This window comes from Moschus berezovskii, chromosome 11, assembly GCF_049115385.1.
Source record: "Moschus berezovskii isolate FMDL1 chromosome 11, NW_MosBer_1.0, whole genome shotgun sequence".
Taxonomy (NCBI): domain Eukaryota; kingdom Metazoa; phylum Chordata; class Mammalia; order Artiodactyla; family Moschidae; genus Moschus; species Moschus berezovskii.
Window position 1 is genome coordinate 46363471 of NC_142470.1, and position 21917 is coordinate 46385387.

Consider the following 21917-nt stretch of genomic DNA (forward strand, 5'->3'; position numbering starts at 1 on the left):
ATTTTAGTAAGGTTTGCTTATGCAGACTCATCCTGGTGCTGACTCTTGGTGATAAGAGTTGCTCTCCTCTTGCTGGTGTGGGAATGGGTATATCTTCAGAAGAGAAATTCATGCCTTGCTTTTAGGTGGATAAGGGAAGGGCAGAGAACTCTTCCTGCAACTTTTGCTTCTCAATTGCCTTCAACTTAAAATAATCCATATTCCAAAATGGCATATTTGGGAGGGGGGACATATTCTGATCCCCTTTAAGAACTACTGCTGCTAAGTCGCTTCAGTCGTGTCTGACTCTGTGTGACCCCATAGACAGCAGCCTACCAGGCTCCCCCGTCCTTGGGATTCTCCAGGCAAGAACACTGGAGTGGGTTGCCATTTCCTTCTCCAATGTGTGAAAGTGAAAAGGGAAAGCGAAGTCGCTCAGTCGTGTCCAATCCTTAGTGACCCCATGGACTGCAGCCCACCAGGCTCCTCCATCCATGGGATTTTCTAGGCAAGAGTACTGGAGTGGCTTGCCATTGCCTTCTCCAAGAATAAATTACTCTTGCTGTTTTCATTACCAATTATTATTATTTTAAGTGCAATCCGAGCTTATTTCGAAAGGCTGCTTGTAGAGGTGAGGATGGAGGCAGGGAATGAGATGAGGAGTAAATCAGTTCCAACAGTCACAGCCTCCCACTGGCGTGAACAACAGTCCCTACTTGACAGGGATTGGGGAAGTGTTCCAGGATCTAGGACTCTGGGTGCTAAAACCGGAAAAGTCAGTGCCCCCTCCACTAGCTCTGAGGGTGCCATGGGCTCTCTTTTACCATGTGGGTTCCCCAGGCCCTAAGCCTCTTGAAGAAAGGGGTGGAATTATTCATGCTTATACTTCTCCATATCTGCCATGCTTTACGTGCTCATTATCCAGTTCCCAAATTTGCTGCCTCTTGTTTAATTCAACTAAGGTCCCTAACTGCTAATATTTTATGTAGGAATGTTACCATGCTTTCCCGGCCTTGAGAAAGACATAGCGTTAACTTGTTCTAGAGAGAGAAGCAGCTTTGGAGTGGGTGGGTGAGCAGGCTGTAGGCTGAGCTTTGGGAGAGTATTTGCAAGCCTGTGGACACAGAACACCATGGCTGAAAACATCGAAGAGAAATGGAGCTATTCTCACCACAGATATAGAGTTCATTTAAATATCCCTATGCACACAATTCCTATCAAAGGAGCTGGATTGCAAAAAGTAACTATTTTAGAAGTTTCATCTCTTACAGAGTGAATATAAAAAGTTTCTCTTTCTGCTCCTCTGCTTCAGTTTTACATGGAGACAGTGAATGAAGATTTGTGGAGGTTGCAGGTCTCTGCTTGGGCTCTTAGAGGACCCTCAAAGCCTGACAGGCAGGCCGTGACAATGAAGGCCCCCTCCCATCCTCAGTGTGGCCATCCCAGGTGCCTTCATGAACCTGGAGACTGACCAAGGTCCTGCCCACCACCTGTCTGGGAAGCCCCTACCCTGCCCACTTACTTTTATTCCTTCTGCAATGGTCAACTCAAGCCTAGGCTCCTCCAGAAAGTCCCACCTGCCTCTCTTCTATAAGTTTCCAAAGAAAGCAGAGTCCATATCACACTGCCCATCCCATCCCGTGTGATCCCTCCAGGAAGTAATCAGGTAGTTCGTTCTGCCAACATATTCTTTGCTGATATGGTCTCTGCCTACACGTTTCAGTCTGCTATTCCTGGGACTGTGTGAAAACCTGGGTGGCTATGGTCTGCCCACCTGTTCACCATGATGGATTGTCAGGAAAAAGTTGGAGGGTGAGGGAGAGAAGGAAAATGTCATTTGGCTCTGCTGCCAGGAGGCTTGGGTGTCAGTCCTCTGTGTTGGATGTCCCTCCAGAACAGGCTGTCTGCATCTCTGCTTCAGTTCCGTTTTGTTCTCAGCTCCCAAATCTTGGCCAAATCCTCAACTCAGCCCCACAGGGAGCATCAGAGAACATGATCAAGCACCTAACTCTACAGTCAGCTACCCAGCTTCTGGTTGTGTACTAGATCCTCCTCATACCTCAGTTTTCCCATCCATAAAATAGGGATAATATCAGTACTGATCTCACTGCATTATTGAATCAGGTAACATACTTTTATTAAAGAAACTAGAACAGTGTCTGAGACAAAGGGAATGCTGGCTATTATTATTTAGCATTCTTTTAATAGAAGGGAGAGAGGCCACCTGATCTGTATCAGTCCTGTGCCCTGAACTTTTCCCATCTCTGGGTTTGGTTCTTACCGTTTGAGGCGGTTCTGGTCTCTCTAGGAACTTTTCTCTGTAGCCACTCCTGGGTTTCCTGCAGTGCTGTACTTTGCCTCCCTGAGAGGCCAGTCAGGGCCAGGTTCCAAAAAGGTAGTCTTTCACTGACACCCTGATAGTCTTTCACAATCACCCTATTTGTGGTTGTTTCGAAAGTATTAGTCTTGATCTCTCAAACCACTGGGTGCTTCTTGAAGGAAGCACAATTCTGTTGTGTGCATTTTCTTCATCTCCCAACTATGCCTAACATAGTTCGAGGCACTGGCGGCATGACACAACAGCACTTGGGAGAACCAAAAGCAATTTTCCAGCTCTCACTGCCTAATGTCCATAACAGCAGAAGTAACAATGGAGGGACCCCCCCTCTCCCGCTTTGACCTTGGACCTCTGGTACAGGCGGAGTGGCAAATACACTGCTTTGGATTTGGTGAGTTGGGATCATAGAGTGATGACCCACAGGACTTACAACCCTAGCCTCTGTCCACTCCCGGAAGCTTGGAGTAAGCCCAAATAGCATTACTGGGAGGCAGACAGGGGAGATGCCAGCCAGAGCCAATAAACAGACATCCTCTATCCCTCGGTTTGACTTCCTCAGCAGGGCACTGAAATAATGCTGAGCCTAAAGTCTGCAGTAATAAAACAGACACAGGCAATGAAGGGGCTATAATTCCAGGCAGGAGGGAAAGTGCCCCGGCTCTGCAGTGGTTTCTCCATGGCCACCCTTATTTTACTGGAAAGGGAGCTGTTTGTGGTGTCTCTAGGGTCCTTCTGGCATTTTACGGCCTTTGTTGGAAAATGCTTTTAGATTAGCATTAAGCCTGTGTTATTCTTGAAAAGACTGGCTGAGTAATAAGTGAGATAACCTATCCTATTTTCCATAAAGAACTATAAATTCCTCCTGCTTCTCTGAACAAAACATCAGCATTCCCACCTACACTCTCAGCTCCCCACTGCAGAGGATGAAACCCCGCCAAGTCCTGCTTTAACACTGCTGCTCCTGGGGCTGCAGACCAGCGCCCCCGCTTCCAGCCGGAGTCTGCCCCTCTGTGTTTGAGTTTTCGCTCTGCTCCAGTAAAGATAAAGGCATATTCATAGGGCCAAGAGTCCCTCTGCCAGATGGGCTGAAACACCACAGCCTTACTGCTGTCAGTAGCCCTTGGAAAAGAGTCCAGACACTAAAAACTTTGCAGTCCAGAAACTGCTGCAAACAGCAAGGCAGACGGGCCTCTTCTCGCTATGTGTACCATTTTCCTGCCCCAGTGGCCAGACTCAGCCTGTCCCTTGTCTGAAAGGCCCTCCATCCTCCTAGGCACCTGTCAGTTCCACAGACCACTCCACCTGCGGGTGTTTGTTCTCTAAGGCCAGGCAGGGGAATTTGGGAAGCAGGAAGTGAGGATTTTGCATGGGAACATTTAGATCTCAGGATTCAAGTCAGAACCTTACTGAATATTTGCTTGTTGTCTTTGTGTCAATTTAAATGTCCACTTAATCCTCTCTCCAGAGCTGGCTCCAGTATCTGGTGAGTTGGGAGAGAAGCCTTGGGGCCTTGGAATGAAGTCCCCAGGGGTGGAGGAACAGGGAGGGAAGTGCTCAGAATAGAGAGAGCAAAGGTGCCCCCTTACCCCACAGGCACAGGTGGTCAGTGCGGTGGGGGATGATGCCTAGTGAGGCCTGATTATGCCAAAGGAAAATAAGACAACTGTAGGGTCATCTTCCTAGAGCTTGAAGACCTGGAGGAAGGCAGCTTGCTGGCCTCAGAGGTGACCTTACTTTGGGGGCCAGGGAAAGGAGAGGACAAACTCTGGGAGAGTGTTCAAGGCCAGGAGGACATCAGGATACAGAGGTGGAGATGCTGGGGCAGGGAAGGGCTTCCTCAAGGGCAGGGGAAGGGAGAGAGACTGGATAACCTGAGACAAACTGACAGCCAGCCAGTAGGACCCAGGCCGGCCAGGCAGTGAGGGCCAAGAAACAGCCCACTTCTGGGGCACCAGGCATAGCCTCTCCCGAAGACCACAAAGCTCCAGCCAACAGAAAAGCCACCCGGGCCTCCTTATACTCTTTCCTACTCAGGAGCCAGGAATGTGCCGCCTCCTTCTGTTGCCCTGACCTCACTGGCTACGTGCAGCAGAATGGCCGGATAGTCTCCAAATGTTATTTGCCTGCCATCACTGGCAACAGGTAACAAGCAGAATGAGAAACTCTTAATTTTCATTTTTGTTTCCTTGAAATAAAATGTCTTAGAATGAACTCTGAAAGTGAGGAGAAGAAATCCTAATTTGGTAACACCATTGAATGTTTCCATTTTTCAGGGCAAACCAATCTCTGGATTTGGGGTGGTGGGGAGGGCATGCTGTGAGGCATGTGGGATCTTAGTTCCCCCACCAGGGACCCACATCCCCTGCAGTGGAAGTGCAGTTTTAACCACTGGACCAACAGGTAAGTCTCTGGACTTTTCATTTAGAAAAACAAAACAGGGTGAGATAAAAAGAATTAACAAAATTAAATCATAAATAAAATGAAAAGATAATCTACAGAATGGGAGAAAATATTTGCAAACAATATGACCAACAAGAGATTAATTTCCAAACAGCTCATACAACTCAACAACAAAAAAATCAAACCCAATTAAAAAATGGACAGAATAATAAACATTTTTCCAGACAAGAAAATGGCCTATTGGCAATTTATATGAATGAAAAGATGCTCAATTGATAATTGTTTGGTTCAGTTCAGTCACTCAGTCACATCCGACCCTTTGCAACCCCATGGACCACAGCATGCCAGGCCACCCTGTCCATCACCAACTCCTGGAGTTTACCCAAACTCATGTCCATTAAGTCAGTGATGCCATCCATCCATCTCATCCTCTGTCATCCCCTTCTCCTCCTGCCTTCAATCTTTCCCAGTATCAGGGTCTTTTGAAATGAGTCAGCTCTTTGCATCGGGTGGCCAAAGTATTGGAGTTTCAGCTTCAACATCAGTCCTTCCAGTGAATACTCAGGACTGATCTCCTCTAGGATGGACTGGTTGGATCTCCTTGCAGTCCAAGGGACTCTGAAGAGTCTTTTCCAACACTGCAGTTCAAAAGCGTAAATTCTTCAGTGCTCAGCTTTCTTTATAATCTGACTCTCACATCCATACATGACTACTGGAAAAACCATAGCCTTGACTAGATGGACCTTTGTTGGTAAAGTAATGTCTCTACTTTTTAATATGCTGTCTAGGTTGGTCATAACTTTCCTTCCAAGGAGCAAGTGTCTTTTAGTTTCATGGCTGCAATCACCATCTGCAGTGATTTTGGAGCCTAATAATTGTTAGAGAAATACAAATCAAAATTACAAGTTTCCACCGCACACCAGTCAGAATAGCCATCATTAAAAATTACAAATAACAAATTCTGGAGAGGATGTGTAGGAAAGAGAACTCCCTTACAACTGGTGGGAATATAAGTTGGCACAGCCACTATGGAAAACTAAAAAGAGAATTACCATATGGTCTAGCAATCCCACTCCTAGGCATATATGCAGACAAAACTCCAATTCAAAAAGATACATGCACCCCAGTGTTAACAGCAGCACTATTCACAATAGTCAGGACATGGGAACAGCCTAAATGTCCATCAACAGATGAATGGATAAAGAAGATGTGGTTACTGTATACAATGGAATACTACTCAGCTATAAAAAAAGAATGAAATAATGCCATTTGCAGCAACATGAATGTAACTAAAGATTATTATACTAAGTGAAGTCAGAAAGAGAAAGACAAATACCATATGATATCACTCATCTGTGGACTCTAATATATGACACAAATAAACCTATTTATTAAACAGAAGCAGACTCACAGACACAGAGAACAGACTCGAGGTTGCCAAGGGGGAGGGGATTGGGGGAAGGGGTCGAGTGAAAGATTGAGGTTTGCAGACATAAGCTATTATATATATCCACAAAGAATGGATAAAGAACGAGGTTCTACTGTACAGCACAAAGAACTATATTCAATATCCTATGATAAACCACAATGGAGAAGAATATTTTAAAAGTATATATATGTGTAACTGAAGCACTTTGCTGTACAGCAGAAATTAACACAATATTGTAAATCAACTAACTTCAATTTAAAAACAAGAATTGACTGAAAATGATCATAGCAAGAAGCTAAATTAGTCCGTGCAGTTTGAAAATGAAGATACAAGTCTTAGCAAAATTTGCCCGTCCCCTGTATCACACGTGACAGGGTCAGGTGAATTCTCAGCCTTGCTTACTTCATCAAGACCACCCTGGGCCCATTTAGAAGGAAGACCTGAGCCCAGTCACCTCCACCAGCTCTAACCTGAGGCTGGACTATGCAACTAGCCATTTTAGGAAAGTGTATACATTCTTATACTAAGAGTTGCCTCTATAGCATATAAATTTACACAAAATAAAAATTACATGTGAGATAACAAGGGCTTGTGTACCTTTCCGGAAAAACAAAGGTGGTATTCAGCTTGGCCCTTTGGGGATGACTTGACAGAAGGTAAAAGAGGTGGCTGAGCCTGACACGACTTAGAACTGAGCCAACTCCACGATGCACATTCAGAGATGGGGCGTGGTGCTCATAAGTTACGTTCCCTGTTCTAAGACCATCACTTAGCTCTGTCGCTCTCCTCCCCACCTCTAGCAAGTCTCCCCCGAACTCCAAAGGCTCCTTTACTTGGTTCCCCAACAGAGATAGTGAATATACATCCTTGACGTCAAACCTGTCAGCACACAGAAATCTAAGCATCTTTGGGGATCTCCCATGTACCTGCTCTGCCTTTTAGCTGGATCATATGGTTCTCACAGTGAGGGATCTTTCTCTGCCCCCCTCCCTCTTTTCAGAGGTGTGTCTGTGACAGAGACCCAGTTTCTACTCTGACAACCCCACTCCCTCAACACTCAAACGCACAGCAGTTCCATCCAGCAATCTGGAGATTCCACCAGCAGGTGACAAACACAGGAAGAGCTTGAGTCAGAGCCCCACTTGTAACTCTCCTGGAAGCTACTGCTTTAAGGTAATGAATATATGAGTGTCCCTGGGACTTCAGGCTAAATGTTAAGTGAAGACGTGGGGTCCCTGATCCTTTCATTCTTGGGTGTGGACCCATGAATCAGTGTGCTGACATGCCCCCCACCTCCTTGACTGACACATAGCCCTGGCCCCCACAACAGCCTCTCCAGTACTGCAAGAAGGAGGTGGTGTTGGCTGCCTCTGCAGGATGGCGTGGAAGAACACCAGGATCAGGGCCCACCCCAGCCGGAAGGATGACACAGAAGGGAATCTGAAAAGCAGGAGAGGAATCAACTCCAGCCTCTACACATTGACCAAAGCCACTCCAAGCCTGGATGCTCCCCTCAACTCTGGGGCTGCTGTAACCACTAAGGATCTCCGGCCTTGGGAAGTCAGACCCACCCGATCAGGATTCAGTTCCTCCTAAAGAGGTCCTGAGTCAATAATGGCCGTTTCACAGTGAGGACATGTGCTCTGACTAGAAAGACAGACAGACGTGGCGTGTGAGAGGCCAACTGCTGGCACGCACATCAGGGTCTGCCACCCAACCCTCAGAGAGCAGGAACCTCTGTGAACATGTGCCTCCATGCCTCTGGAGCTTGGAGGAGCCCCTCGGGCCACCAACTCCCAGCTCTCCCAGCCCTGCATCATCACAGCCCCACCTGGTCCTGCAGTCCCCAAAACAGAAACACTGAATTTCAACCAAAGAGCCTGAGAGCTTGAGAGCATTCACAAAGGGCTGCCAGTGGGCCATAGTGCAAAGAGGCTAAAAAGAACAAAGCCGGATGGAGCTCTGCCAGGAACCAGAAGAAAAGGAACCTTCTGTTGGCACCTGGGGCAGAGGCCCATTCTCCCTCAGGAGGCCTGGGCTTGGTAGCAGGGTGAGGTTTCTCGGACATGCTTTGACAAAGATTCTCTGAAAGTTTCTATGGTGCTTCCAAGTTCACAAGTTTATAGAATGTTAAAGTAGGAAGGGACACTTTGTGGGATTTTTGCAAGGCCTTTCTCCTCTCTGGGCCACAGTTTGCATATCTGTATGAAGAAGAGATTGGACCAGATCTGCAGGTCCCAACCCAGTCTGCACATGGTAACCAACTGGGGATGCCCTGCTTCTTCCAAGTCACCCGGGGCAGGTTTTGGGGGAGTTGGTGGAGGAACTGCTGTCATCAGACTGGGCTCCAAGAACTGGAAATTGTTTCAGCAGGGTGATGGGCAAATGGGTCAGGGTAGTGTGTGGGGGGCGGGTGTCAAAGAGGAGAGGAAATATTGTTCTGTTCACTTTGATTTTCAGAATAAAAAGTTAAAAAGCTAAAACTACTAATACCCTAAAACTAGCTGTGCCTGGGTCTCACCTGGAAGCTACTAAATTGGAATGTCTAGAGAGGTCTTCCCTGGTAGCTCAGACTGCAAAGAATCTGCCTGCAAATTTGGGTTCAATCTCTGGGTTGGGAAGATCCCCTAGAGGAGGAAGTCAAGGCAACCCACTCTAGTATTCTTGCCTGGAGAATCACTATGGACAGAGAAGCCTGGCTGGCTACATTCCATGAGGTTGCAAAGAGTCGGACATGACTGAGCAACTAAAACGTGGAGGCTGAGAGGGCGCTAAATAATTGATGCTTTCCAACTGCGGTGCTGGAGAAGACTCTTGAGAGTCCCTTGGACAGAAAGAAGATCACATCAGTCCATCCTAAAGGAAATCAACCCTGAATATTCATTGGAAGGAGTGATACTGAAGCTGAAGCTTCAATACTTTGTCCACCTGATGTGAAGAGCGAACTCATTGGTAAAGACCCTGATGCTGGGAAAGACTGAGGGCAGAAGGAGAAGAGGGCAACAAAGGATGAGATAGTTGGATGGCATCACCAATTCAATGGATATGAACTTGGAGAAACTCTGGAGATGGTGATGGACAGGGAATTCTAGTGTGCTGCAGTCCACGGGGTCGCAGAGAGCCAAACACGACTTGACAACTGAACAGCAGCAACAAAAGGGGCTGGGACCCTGGCCCTGAGGTTTTCAGAAAGGGGTCCCCAGGTGATTCTGCTGGGCAGCCAAGACTGAGAACACTGGGTTAGACACTGAGTGGTCCCCCACGGGCAACTGAGTGACTGAGCCACCCACACCTTCCACCCGATAGAGCAAGTCACACTCCGGTCCTATGTGCTTTAACTTCGTGCCTCAGGAGCCCCTCGCCTCAGACAGAGATGATGGAGCTGCACTTAGAGCAGGCGGTCCCGGCCAGGCCTTCACTCGGGTCCCCTAGTCAGTTCAGTCTGTGCCCCTCTTCAGTGGGGCACAGTGATCCCTCAAATGGGATCCCCTCTTCAGTGATCCCTCACATGGGCTGCTTCCCAAGGCCTCCAGGGAAGGAGTTCAGCTCCAACTCAGGGAGAGAGTGAGCTGCCCCTCCAAGTGTATCAGGAAGCTCCCAGCAGGAACACTCCCTCTCACCCACACAGGAAACCTGAACTCAAGCCTCTTTGACAGTCTCTTCATGTGGCCACGTACTGTCAAGCCTTCCCACTTTCAGGACACAGCAAGTCACATTCCTGCTGCATTTGGGTTGACTTCCCAGCAGACGCTGAACGTTCTTGGACTGCTTCCTAGGATCCTTGTTTTCTCTGTTGCCTTTTAGCATCTGGGACCAAGAAGGAGCTAACAGGCTTGGGCTTCCACACAGGATGCTCAGCTTCCCGGGGCCCCAGAGATGTTCCACCTGCTTTCCCTGCCCGCTCAGCTCAGAGCACCAACTGCAGCACCGCCCCATCCCTAACATCTCCCAGTGTGATCCTAAACTGCGTGTTGGGTTTTCCTGCTCTCTCCTGACTGGTGCAAGTGTTTACAGCCCACACTCCTGGCTAACTCCTCAAAAGGTTCCTTCCCCGTCCAATCTTTTGTCCTTTGTCAATGACTAACCAGCTCCGCAAGGCAGTGGGGACCTTCCTGAAATGAAGGAACTTCTTAGGTGACATCACCCCTTTTTCACATAGGTACTTCCTACTGCCTTTCTGGAGCTGAAGTTGGAGGGGCCTTTTCAACTCAAGTGTTGGTCACTCAGTAATTTCCGATTTTTTGTGATCCCATGGACTGTAGCCCACCAGGCTCCACTATCCACGGAATTCTCCAGGCAAGAATGCTGGCGTGGGTTACCATTCCCTTCCCTAGGGGATCTTCCCCATCCACGGGTCGCAGATTCTTTACCATCTGCGCTACCAGGGAAGCCCCTTTCAGCCCAAGGGCTCCTCCTGATTTCTAGCATCTCTATGCCTCTCCATTTACCTTTATCTGTAATTCAACAAATACTCACTGAGCACCTTTATGTGGCAGCAGTGTGCTAACCACGAGGAAGAAAACTGTGAGCAAAACCAGGGATCCCTGGGGCTTCCCGGTGGTCCAGTGCTTAAAATTTTGCCTTTCAATGCAGGGGGTGTTGCTTCAATCACTGGTAGGGAAACTAAATCCCACGTGCCGAGAGGCAACTACACCCACACTGAGCCTGCACACCACAACTAGGGAGCTTGTGCACTGAAACAAAGACCCAATGCAGCAAAAACAAACAAACAATCGGGGTCACTGTGACACACTGAACAGGGGTTGGTTTTGCCTGCCTTGTCTTCCCAGGTCATGAGTGGGGTGAACTAAGCCAGAATAAGAAGGCAAAGTGATGAACACTGAGTGACATCCTCCACAGGCCAGAGAAGGGCGGTGATGGACTCAAGGTTGCACAGGGCTGTAACTTCAGTCTTTCAATGCTGATTTCAGGGCACATTCATCTTTGTTCACTTTCTGATGCAGGGAACACATGATGGAGGAGCCTGAGGGCCCTGAGGTCTTGGAGTGTTGAGTGTGATGTGGGTGTTTATGAAGATGTACACACATGTGTAGGGCCAGAAGCTGAGGGCAGGGAGCTGGGCCATAGGGGAGGGTTGGGCCTGGATGGAGGAAGGGATTATTCACAAGGAAATCACAGGCTGAAAACATAGAATCAGTCTTAGGGGGCCAATTTCAGGATTCAGTTTCCAATTCCTGGCTTCTCTGCTCCTGCAGCAACTGTCAACCCACTGATCTGGTAGCCAGGGCTGAACGCTCAGGACCTGAACTCCAGATTTGCAGAGTGACAGGAAGGTAGAAGTGAAGAAAGGGTGCCAAGTGTGATGACCAGCCTTGGACTAGGAGTAGCCCTGGGCTCTCATCCTAGTCTCAGGGCAGATCCCTTTGCCGATCAGACCCCAGTCCACTCACTGAATGCAGGGAGCTGACTCAGAGCTATCTCAGTCTGAATCAGCCAGAGAACATGTGACCTGGAAAATCCCAGGTCCACCCCAGAGATGGGGTGCTGGGGGCCTGGAATGAGATTCAGGGACATGTCTGGCTAACCAGTGCTGTAAGGTGACCCTGGGCCATCCTCAATCCTGGGCCACACTTTGACCAACAATGGACTTGGTCATCTCTGGGGTCCTTCACAGCATTTCCTGAAAAACTCAAGTTCCTTGGGCCACATAGAGGGGAGGTCATCACCTTCAGGATGCCCTGTTTATTGGTAGGTGTGGTCCAGCAGAAGAGGCTGGGTGACCAAGCAAGACACCTGCCCACAGGGAATCAGCACCCAGGCTTAGGGGAGCTGAACTGGAGCCACAGAACCTCCATGCTGTCTGTTCAGGTTTCAAGTCACACTGACCTCCACCTCCCATTCCCTGGGTTGGCCTGGCCACTTCAAGTCCTAACCAGGCCAAAGCTCATTTGAACATAGTTGTATGCCAGGGAACAGAGTTCAGGGCATAAGCCCTGGAAGTACTTTGTGTTTTCCCAAATTCCAGAAGGTCAACATGTTGACAAGAACTAACAGACCCAAGGGGCTGGACAGAGATCCCAGGACCCAGCTCCTCTGTGGGGAATCTGTACTCACCAGTTTATAGCTTTGAATCTCAATTTGTCCCACTCTATTCACCATCAAAACTCGATCCTTCAAAACCGCCTTACTCCATAAAGCTGTCCCCATCCCCCCAGCCAAAATTACCTGCTTTTTTCCCCCTACAGTACTGTTAACCATTTTAGTGCCCATTTCCTGCCCTACTTGAAGTAGAGATAGTCTCATTTTTATTTTCCTGGGAGCTTGGTGCATGTGCAGCTGTTCATCAAATTGAAATAGAATTGAATAAGGCAAGGGGGCTAGTCTTCCAGTTCAAAAAGTGAAGCAACGATTGTGCTTTGTTATTATTTTAGAAAAATCATTGATATAATCATCTTATAGGTTGCCAGAGTTTATTAAAATAACCATTTTACAAATAATACCCTATAATGTTTTCTGGCAATAATCAGTTCAGTTCAGTTCAGGCTCAGTCGTGTCCGACTCTCCGCGACCCCATGAATCACAGCACGCCAGGCCTCCCTGTCCATCACCAACTCCCGGAGTTCACTCAAACTCATGTCCACAGAGTCGGTGATGCCATCCAGCCATCTCATTCTCCATCGTCCCCTTCTCCTCCCGCCCCCAACCTTTCCTAGCATCAGAGTCTTTTCCAGTGAGTTAACTCGTCGCATGAGGTGGCCAAAGTATTTCAGTTTCAGCTTTAGCATCAGTCCTTCCAATGAACACCCAGGATCGATCTCCCTTAGAATGGACTGGTTGGATCTCCTTGCGGTACAAGGGACTCTCAAGAGTCTTCTCCAGCACCACAGTTCAAAAGCATCAATTCTTCGGCGATCAGCTTTCTTCACAGTCCAACTCTCACATCCATACATGACCACGGGAAAAACCATAGCCTTGACTAGACGGACCTTTGTTGGCAAAGTAATGTCTCTGCTTTTTAATATATTATCAAGGTTGATCATAACTTTCCTTCCAAGGAGTAAGCGTCTTTTAATTTCATGGCTGCAATCAGCATCTGCAGTGATTTTGGAGCCCAAAAAAATAAAGTCTGACACTGTTTCCACTGTTTTTCCATCTATTTCCCATGAAGTGATGGGACCAGATGCCATGATCTTTGTTTTCTGAATGTTGAGCTTCAAGCCAACCTTTTCACTCTCCTCTTTCACTTTCATCAAGAGGTTTTTGAGTTCCTCTTCACTTTCTGCCATAAGGGTGGTGTCATCTGCATATCTGAGATTATTGCTATTTCTCCCAGCAATCTTGATTCCAGCTTGTGCTTCTTCCAGCCCAGCGTTCCTCATGATGTACTCTGCTTATGCAAGGTGACAATATACAGCCTTGACGACCTCCCTTTCCTATTTGGAACCAGTCTGTTGTCCCATGTCTAGTTCTAACTGTTGTTTCCTGACCTGCATACAGGTTTCTCAAGAGGCAGGTCAGGTGGTCTGGTATTCCCATCTCTTTCAGAATTTTCCACAGTTTATTGTGATCCACACAGTCAAATAATAACTACTCATAATTTAGTACTAGGGTTATCTAAAGGGGCCCACAAAATAAACTGCACAAAGTAGGAATGGCAAGGGACAATACTTAGCATCTATTTTTTTTCTGAGTTTCAAATTGACTGAATGATGTTCTACCTTATAAAACAAAAAAGGATGGTACACAGGGGAAAAAAATTTCCCCAGGAAAACACACAGCCCCACAAGAACAACACACAGCCCCACAAGAACTGCACACAGAGCTAGCAATTATGATGGAAGCGTGGCCTAAGAATGAATGAGTTCCTCTTGACTCTGTGGACTCATATTTATCCCACAAAAGACACAGAGACCATTGGGATCCTTGGTGCAGAAGAGCTAGTGGAAATCAAAACCTACTTCCCGTCTGGATCTAAGGTGGCCCCTGGCGGTGAGGGAGGTTTGGGACAGCAGGTTCCCCAGGAGCCAGAAGGGTTGAGGGGGAGGTATCTGCAGTCCATATGGAAAGAACTTTCAGAAAATCACTATTCAAGGAAATAACTGGAAAAAAAATACAACTTTCAGGACATTATTTGTTTGGGGGTCTGTCCAATAGGTTCTGAGCAGCTATTTCTGTGGAAAGTGGATGAAAATGAAAGAAGATGTTGATACTCTAAAAAGCAGGTGGGAATCCCAGGCCTAATAACCAACTTCTGGGAGAGGGCATGTAAAGGTGAAATCTTTTATTTAGTAAAAGGGAGTTAGGGTTTGTGGCTAAGAGTAGCCAATGGCCCCGAGACATTTATGACAAACATGTGGGAACACTGGCAGAGAGAGGCCATAAAGCTCAGAGTTACACCGTGGGGCGTTCTGCCCACTGGCTCCATGATCAGTTCACCTGAACCACTAAACTGCAGGAAAGGGAAGAAGGACAGCTAGTCTACTTCATAGAGCCTCAATTTGTCTCCTGGAAAGTGTGTGCAACAATCATGTTTGCTTATGAGGATTAAATAATATCACAGGAGGGCTAGTAGATGCTTTTCCTGAGACCAGACCCAACCGTACCTTGGCCTGGCTAAACAACATGTAACAGTCTGCACTCTGGTATAGAAAACAGAGGCACTTAGCAGTTACTCCTGTAACTGAACAGGCCGTGAGCTCCATTCCCCCTTACTTTTAGTTTTTCTTTTTTTGGTTTTAAGATTTGTCCTTATTGCCTTGCTTACTGAAGGAAAACCACTTAATCAGGGCCTGAGAAAAATGTAGCACTCAATGTTTACAGCAAGATGATACTCTTTATAATGTTCAATGATATTTGGGCTGATTGTGAATGTCCTCTTTCCCCCCTCTGGTTAAGAACACATGAAAAGTCAATTAAGCAGGACAGTTTGTTTTGTAAGTTAAGTTACTGAATAAGGCAGTTTTGGCACTGTTTATGGAAATTAAAAGTCTTTGTCCTGTTTTAATTCTCTGCAGAAGTCTCTTGCTGTGACAGGCAGGAAAATGAACTGGATGAGAAAGTGGGTGCTCCATGTATGGACTTGGTCAAGAAACTTGGCTAGGAAGCAGAAACATGGCCCTGCATGAATGCTGTCTGGGACCCAAGGCTGGCCTTCAGTAGAAGGCCTCTTAATTCTGAGTGATTTTACCTTGAATCAAGCTGACCATAAAGAAGTTCCAAAGGAACAGCCCCTAAGCCCTAAGTGGATGGAGATTTCAGTGGGCAACTGAGGGGTCAAGGCCCTGCCTCTCTGCAGCTACAGCAGATGCCCTAAGAACAGGTGTGCCCTGGCCTCACGGGCATGGAAGGCAACCCCTGCCAACACACATGCACACAGATATGCTGCTCATTATTCACGAAAACAATCTACTCCCAGTAACACCTGTGGCATTCTCCCTGCCACCTCTGACTGAGGCAGCAATTGTTCAACTATCTTACAACTTTCAATCAGAAATTCTACAAGCGTGGAAACTACATGACCCCCAAATTGTACTTCTAAACAGTCATCCAAGTGAAGTGAAGTTGTGAGTGAAGCTTCATAGCAGCTTTATTCATAACAGATTGTCAATCCTCTTTAAAGACTGAAGTTAATTTATTTCAAAAGCAGAATTTAGTTTTTCCTCGAACTGTCTACAGGATTCCATATTGGCAGTGTCTGAAGTTGTTTCTGGGGTGTTCTGAAACCACCCTTATGGCAGAAAGTGAAGAAGAACTAAAGAGCCTCTTAATGAAAGTGAAAGAGGAAAGTGAAAAAGTTGGCTTAAAGCTCAACATTCAGAAAACTAAGATCATGGGATCTGGTCCCATCACTTCATGGCAAATAGATGGGAAACAGTGGCTGACTTTATTTTTCTGGACTCCAAAATCACTGCAGGTGGTGACTGCTGCCATGAAACTAAAAGATGCTTGCTCCTTGGAAGGAAAGTTATGACCAACCTAGACAGCATATTAAAAAGCAGAGACATTAGTTTGCCAACACAGGTCCGTCTAGTCAAGACTATGGTTTTTCCCATGGTCATGTATGGATGTGAGAGTTGGACCATAAAGAAAGCTGAGCACCGAAGAATTGATGCTTTTGAACTGTGGTGTTGGAGAAAACTCTTGAGAGTCCCTTGGACTGCAAGGAGCTCCAACCAGTCCATCCTAAAGGAGATCAGTCCTGGGTGTTCATTGGAAGGACTGATGTTGAAGCTGAAACTCCAATACTTTGACCACCTGATGCGAAGAGCTGACTCATTTGAAAAGACCCTGATGCTGGGAAAGACTGAGGGCAGGAGGAGAAGGGGATGACAGAGGATGAGATGGTTGGATGGCATCACTGACTCAATGGACATGGGTTTGGGTGGACTCTGGGAGCTGATGATGGACAGGGAGGCCTGGCATGCTGCAGTTCGTGAGGTCGCAAAGAGTCGGACACGACTGAGCGACTGAACTGAAGGTGTTCCATCGTGCTCACATGTATCCAGGAACCCTTAAGCACCATCCTGGCCTGGATCTGCTGCAGACACTAGCTAGTTGACCAGCTCTTTGCAAGACCCTCTCCAGAAAGCCCGACTATCTTGGGTTTTCTACTCAAAACATCTTCTGCTCTTTAGTATTAAAATCCATGTGTTCACCACCTGGGTCATCACTCTGTCCTCTTGAAGGTGAGAGGAATAAGCCATGAGGGAGATGCCGGTCCAAGAAATTAAGGTCTTAGCTCCTTTGCAGTAGAACAGACATTTCTGGGTTCTGTGGCAAAGCAGTGGTGGGACCAGAGGCTGCTGGAGGGCAGCAGGGGTGGGGGGTGTGTGTGCAAAACTTCAGGTCAGGCCACAAACAAGAGGGAGAGCCGCCAGTTGGATGAAGGCCTTAACCACAGGCTTGGCTCACAGCCTGTAACAAAAGCTCGTTGCTGCCCACTACTCTGCCCCAGGGCTAAAAAATTCCCACTGGGTAGCCCATCCCCACCCCCACCTTCTGGAGATGGGCACTCACCCACTTAGAACCATGGCGACTTCCCAATCAGATTAACTTTGGTCAAGAGTCTGGTTGGCAAGCTCTCATGAGCTTAGTGACAAATTCATTCCAAATCCAATACAGATCTTCCTCTACTAACGATGGGGTTAGGTCCTGATAAACCTACTGAAAATATCCTAGGTGGAAAACGAATTTAATACACCTAACCTACCCAACATCACAGCTTAGCCTTGCTTTACACTTACAGTTGGGTAAAATCATCTACTACAAAGCTTATTTCATAACAAAGTGTGAATCATCTCATGTAATTTATTGAATATGGTATTAAAGGTGAAAAACAAATGGTATCCAGGCCCAGACTGGTTATGAGTTGTTCACCCTCGTGATGGGGTTGCAGAGGCCACTGCACATCCCCGGCCCCAGGGAAAAGGTCCAAATTCAAACTTATCCAGTTCCTACTGAATGCATATCACTACCACATCATCATAAAGGCAAAAAATTGTAAGTTGAACTATCCTACATCAGATGAAACCGTCTGTAGTTCACTGCTACCAGAAAGTCCTCCCTTGGGCTTTTCAGGGCGCAAAGAAACTGCAGCCTCCCGCCCGTGCCCCCTTCAGTCCTCCCGGCACGACCACACCCAGGCACACACTCCCGCTGGCCTTGGGGACGCGGCCGGTCCTCCTCGAGGCCCGGTGGAGGAGAAAGCCCCCTCTCTTCAGCCCTCCATCAGCCCACTCGCCGGCTGCTACGCCAAGAGGCGGCTATCTGCCTAGTCTAGGGTGAGATGCCAAGCGGACGGGGGAAAGGCGCGTTCGGGTGAGAACTAAAAAAGACGCAAAAAGCCGGGCGCCTACGACCGTGACGCAGCAACACAAAACTGACGCGGGCTGGAAGAGAGGCCGGGAGGAGGCCCACGGCGCGCCGGCAGCCCTTTGCGCGGAGGATGCTGACCCCTGCTGGCCGCGCGCGGGAACGCAGCGCGCCTGCTGCCGAGACTGACAGTGGGTCACCTCGGAGCCCCAGGATCCCGCCCAGGGAAGAGGGCCTGGAGGGGTGGTGGGGGAAAGGCAGGGACCGGGAGGACGCGAGCATCGAGGCCCTGCGTTCCAGTCCTGCCCACTCCCCACCCGACCGCCACACACACCATGCGGTAACAGTGTCGGCAGCCTCCCCGAGCTCTCAAATGCCCTCAGCTCCTTATGTCTTAGGCGATAAGCAAGTGGGGAAAGTGTGAGAGCTGCAGTATAAACGGCGCTAGAATCCCTCCAGGGCCTATCTGTGCCTCCAAAACGCTTCCCCCATCAGGGTCTTCCTCCGAACGAGCCAACTCCAAATTCAGAACTAGTGAGGCCAAGCTGGTTTAAGGGATGGTTAGTGACACCCTGCTTATTTAACTTCTATGCAGAGTACATCATGAGGAACTCTGGGCTGGAAGAAGCACAAGCTGGAATCAAGATTGCTGGGAGAAATATCAATAACCTCAGATATGCAGATGACACCACCCTTATGGCAGAAAGTGAAGAGGAATTCAAAGGCCTCTTGATGAAAGTGAAAGAGGAGAGTGAAAAGGTTGGCTTGAAGCTCAACATTCAGAAAACAAAGATCATGGCATCTGGTCCCATCACTTCATGGGAAATAGATGGGGAAACAGTGGAAACAGTGTCAGACTTTATTTTTTTGGGCTCCAAAATCACCGCGGATGCTGATTGCAGCCATGAAATTAAAAGACGCTTACTCCTTGGAAGGAAAGTTATGACCAGCCTAGATAGCATATTAAAAAGCAGAGACATTACTTTGCCAACCAAGGTCCGTCTAGTCAAGGCTATGGTTTTTCCCGTGGTCATGTATGGATGTGAGAGTTGGACTGTGAAGAAAGCTGATCGCTGAAGAATTGATGCTTTTGAACTGTGGTGCTGGAGAAGACTCTTGAGAGTCCCTTGGACTGCAAGGAGCTCCAACTAGTCCATTCTAAAGGAGATCAATCCTGGGTGTTCATTGGAAGGACTGATGCTAAAGCTGAAACTGCAATACTTTGGCCACCTCATGCAAAGAGTTGACTCACTGGAAAAGACCCTGATGCTAGGAGGGATTGGGGGTAGGAGGAGACGAGGACAACAGAGAATGAGATGGCTGGATGGCATCACCGACTCGATGGACATGAGTTTGAGTGAACTCCGGGAGTTGGTGATAGACAGGGAGGCCTGGCGTGCTGTGGTTCATGGGGTCGCAAAGAGTCGGACATGACTGAGCGACTGAACTGAACTGAACTGAACTGAGTGACTGGTAGGCTGCGTAATGGCTCCCAACCATAATGGCTCCCAAGGTCCTAATTCCGGGAACCTGTGGATATTCCCTTATAAGGCAGAAGGGACGCAGCAGGTGTGGTTAAATTAAGGGAATTGTGATAGGGAGATTATCCTGGATTCCTCAGGTACGTCTTAAATGTTATCACAAGCGTCCTTATAAAAGGGATGGAAAGGGAGCTTTTACTACAGGAGAAGAAAAAAAAACACATTACAAAGAAAACAGAGAAAGAGATTTAAGATGCTACTCAGCTCATTTTGAAGATGGAGTCATGGGCTGAAGAAAGCAAAAAATGCAGCTCTAAAAATGGGAAAAGACAAGAAAATGGATTCTTCCGTGGAGGCTCTTCTGATACCCAGATTTGGCCCCTCGAAACTGATGTCAGATTTCAGGTCTGCAAAACTGATGTCAGATTTCAGGTCTGTAAATGCGTGAACACCTGCTGTATTTAAGCCACCAAGTCTGTGGTAATTGGTTACAGCAGCCATCAGAAAGGAATACATGAATAGGACAGACCTCTACTTCCACCTCTAGGGAAGTTTATAATCTTCCTTTCTTGAGACTTTAAAAAACAGCAATCAAAAAGTCACTTATCTTTTGTGGTGAAATATATAACCCAAAAGCACATGGGCTTCCCCAGTGGCTCAGCAGTAAAGAATCCGCCAGCAATGCAGAAGCCACAGGAGACACAGGTTCTATCTCTGGGTTGGGACGATCCCCTGGAGAAGGAAATGGCAACCCACTCCAGTATTCTTGCCTGGAGAATCCCATGGATAGAGGAGCCTGGTGGACTGCAGTCCATGGGGTTGCAAAGAGTCAAACACAACTGAAGTGACTTAACAGGCAAGCACATGGAAGATGCTCAAGATCACTTGCATTAGGGAGGGCGGTGGCGGCAGCGGCTAAGTCGCTTCAGTCGTGTCCGACTCTGTGCGACCCCATAGACAGCAGCCCACCAGGCTCCGCCGACCCTGGAATTCTCCAGGCAAGAACACTGGAGTGGGTTGCCATTTCCTCCTCCAATGTATGAAAGTGAAAAGTGAAAGTGAAGTTGCTCAGTCGTGTCCGACTAGTAGCGACCCCATGGACTGCAGCCCACCAGGCTCCTCTGTCCATGTGATTTTCTAGGCAAGAGTACTGAAGTGGCTTGCCATTGCCTTCTCCATTAGGGAGGGCAGGGATTATTAAAACCATGGTAAGATACCACGGCACAGCTCCTTGGAGAGCTGTGATAGCAGAGACAGATGGTAATAAGCTTTGGCAAGAATATGGAAAAACTGGGAATCCTCGTATTTTACTGATGGGATTGCAAAATGGTATAACCACTTTGGGAAACAGTTTGCCAGTTTCTTTAAAAAGTTAAACATGAATTACCAGTTGACCCAGTAAATCCACTCCCAGAAATCTACCCAAGAAAAACCTAATATTCATATCCAAAGACATGGACATGAATGTTCACAGCTGTGTTATTCATAATAGCCAGAACCTGGAAACAGAAGCTCAACAGTGAATGAAAATGTGGTATGCAGGATGAAATATTATATTATTCAGTAAGGGCCAACCAACCCTGTTGACACATTCTGCTTTGTCACCACACAGCTCCAGGCCAGTTTTATACTCATTCACATCCAAAACCAGGAGAAACATGTTTCTGGTTAGCCTCACTATCTTGTCCCTTTGGCCACACCAGACTATTCCAAATGCTTTTCCTCTGTCCTTCCCTCTCTGGCTGGTCTCCATGCTGCTTCTTGAACACATCAAGCACAACCCTGCCTTGGGGCCACAATACCATCTGGAAGCTTCTTACCCTGATGGCTAAGATGCATGGCTGTCTCCTATGTCTTCTCAATGAGGCTTTCCCTTACCACCTTTTACAGACCTTAATAACACCACCACCCCTTTTCTATCCTCCTTTCTCTGATTTTTCTCCATGGAATTTATCAACTAATAAACTCCATAGTTTTGTCCATAAGGAAACGGATTAGTCATTTTGGTTCACTAATGAATCCTCAGGACTATGCCTTATCTGTAGAGAGAATGCAATAAAATAGGACATAAATATGTGAATTCATAGTCAACTCTTACTTGGGCTGGGGTACAAGCATGACTTTTCCATGGTGAAGACTGAGAGGAGGCTTGCTCTTCTACAACACTAGGGACTTGTAGTTTACTTGATGCCTAACCTCCAAGTACAGTAACTACCAACTGCCACCAACAGCCAAAAGACCCATCCAAACCTTTGGGGAAGAGCCATCTTTTCTCTGCCTTATAGGTTCCTCGTGAGGGTCCTTAACTGGTAAGATAAGAAATTAGGCACACCTACACTTGACTGAACCGAACTGAACTCAACCCTTTAAGACCATAAGTGTAGCCTGGGAATGTATGACATTCACAGCATCTCTTCTAGGAGTATTTTAGAAGGGAGAAAAAGGAAACACAACCTAAATACTTCTTGGTAGAGAAATGTTAGCTGCTAAAGAATCTAAGGCTAAGCAATATAGTTAT

The 21917-nt window shown here is 47.4% G+C and overlaps 1 long non-coding RNA gene across 1 annotated transcript in view; it reads right to left on the bottom strand.

The window, feature by feature from the left end:
- The window catches only part of LOC129539562 (uncharacterized), a 115132-nt gene extending 111548 nt beyond the window's left edge, over nucleotides 1–3584 (bottom strand). Inside the window, exon 1 of the long non-coding RNA XR_008682470.2 lies at nucleotides 2261–3584. This is a non-coding gene — a long non-coding RNA (uncharacterized LOC129539562). The remainder of the gene's footprint in view (nucleotides 1–2260) is intronic.
- Between the last annotated feature and the right edge of the window lie 18333 nt (nucleotides 3585–21917).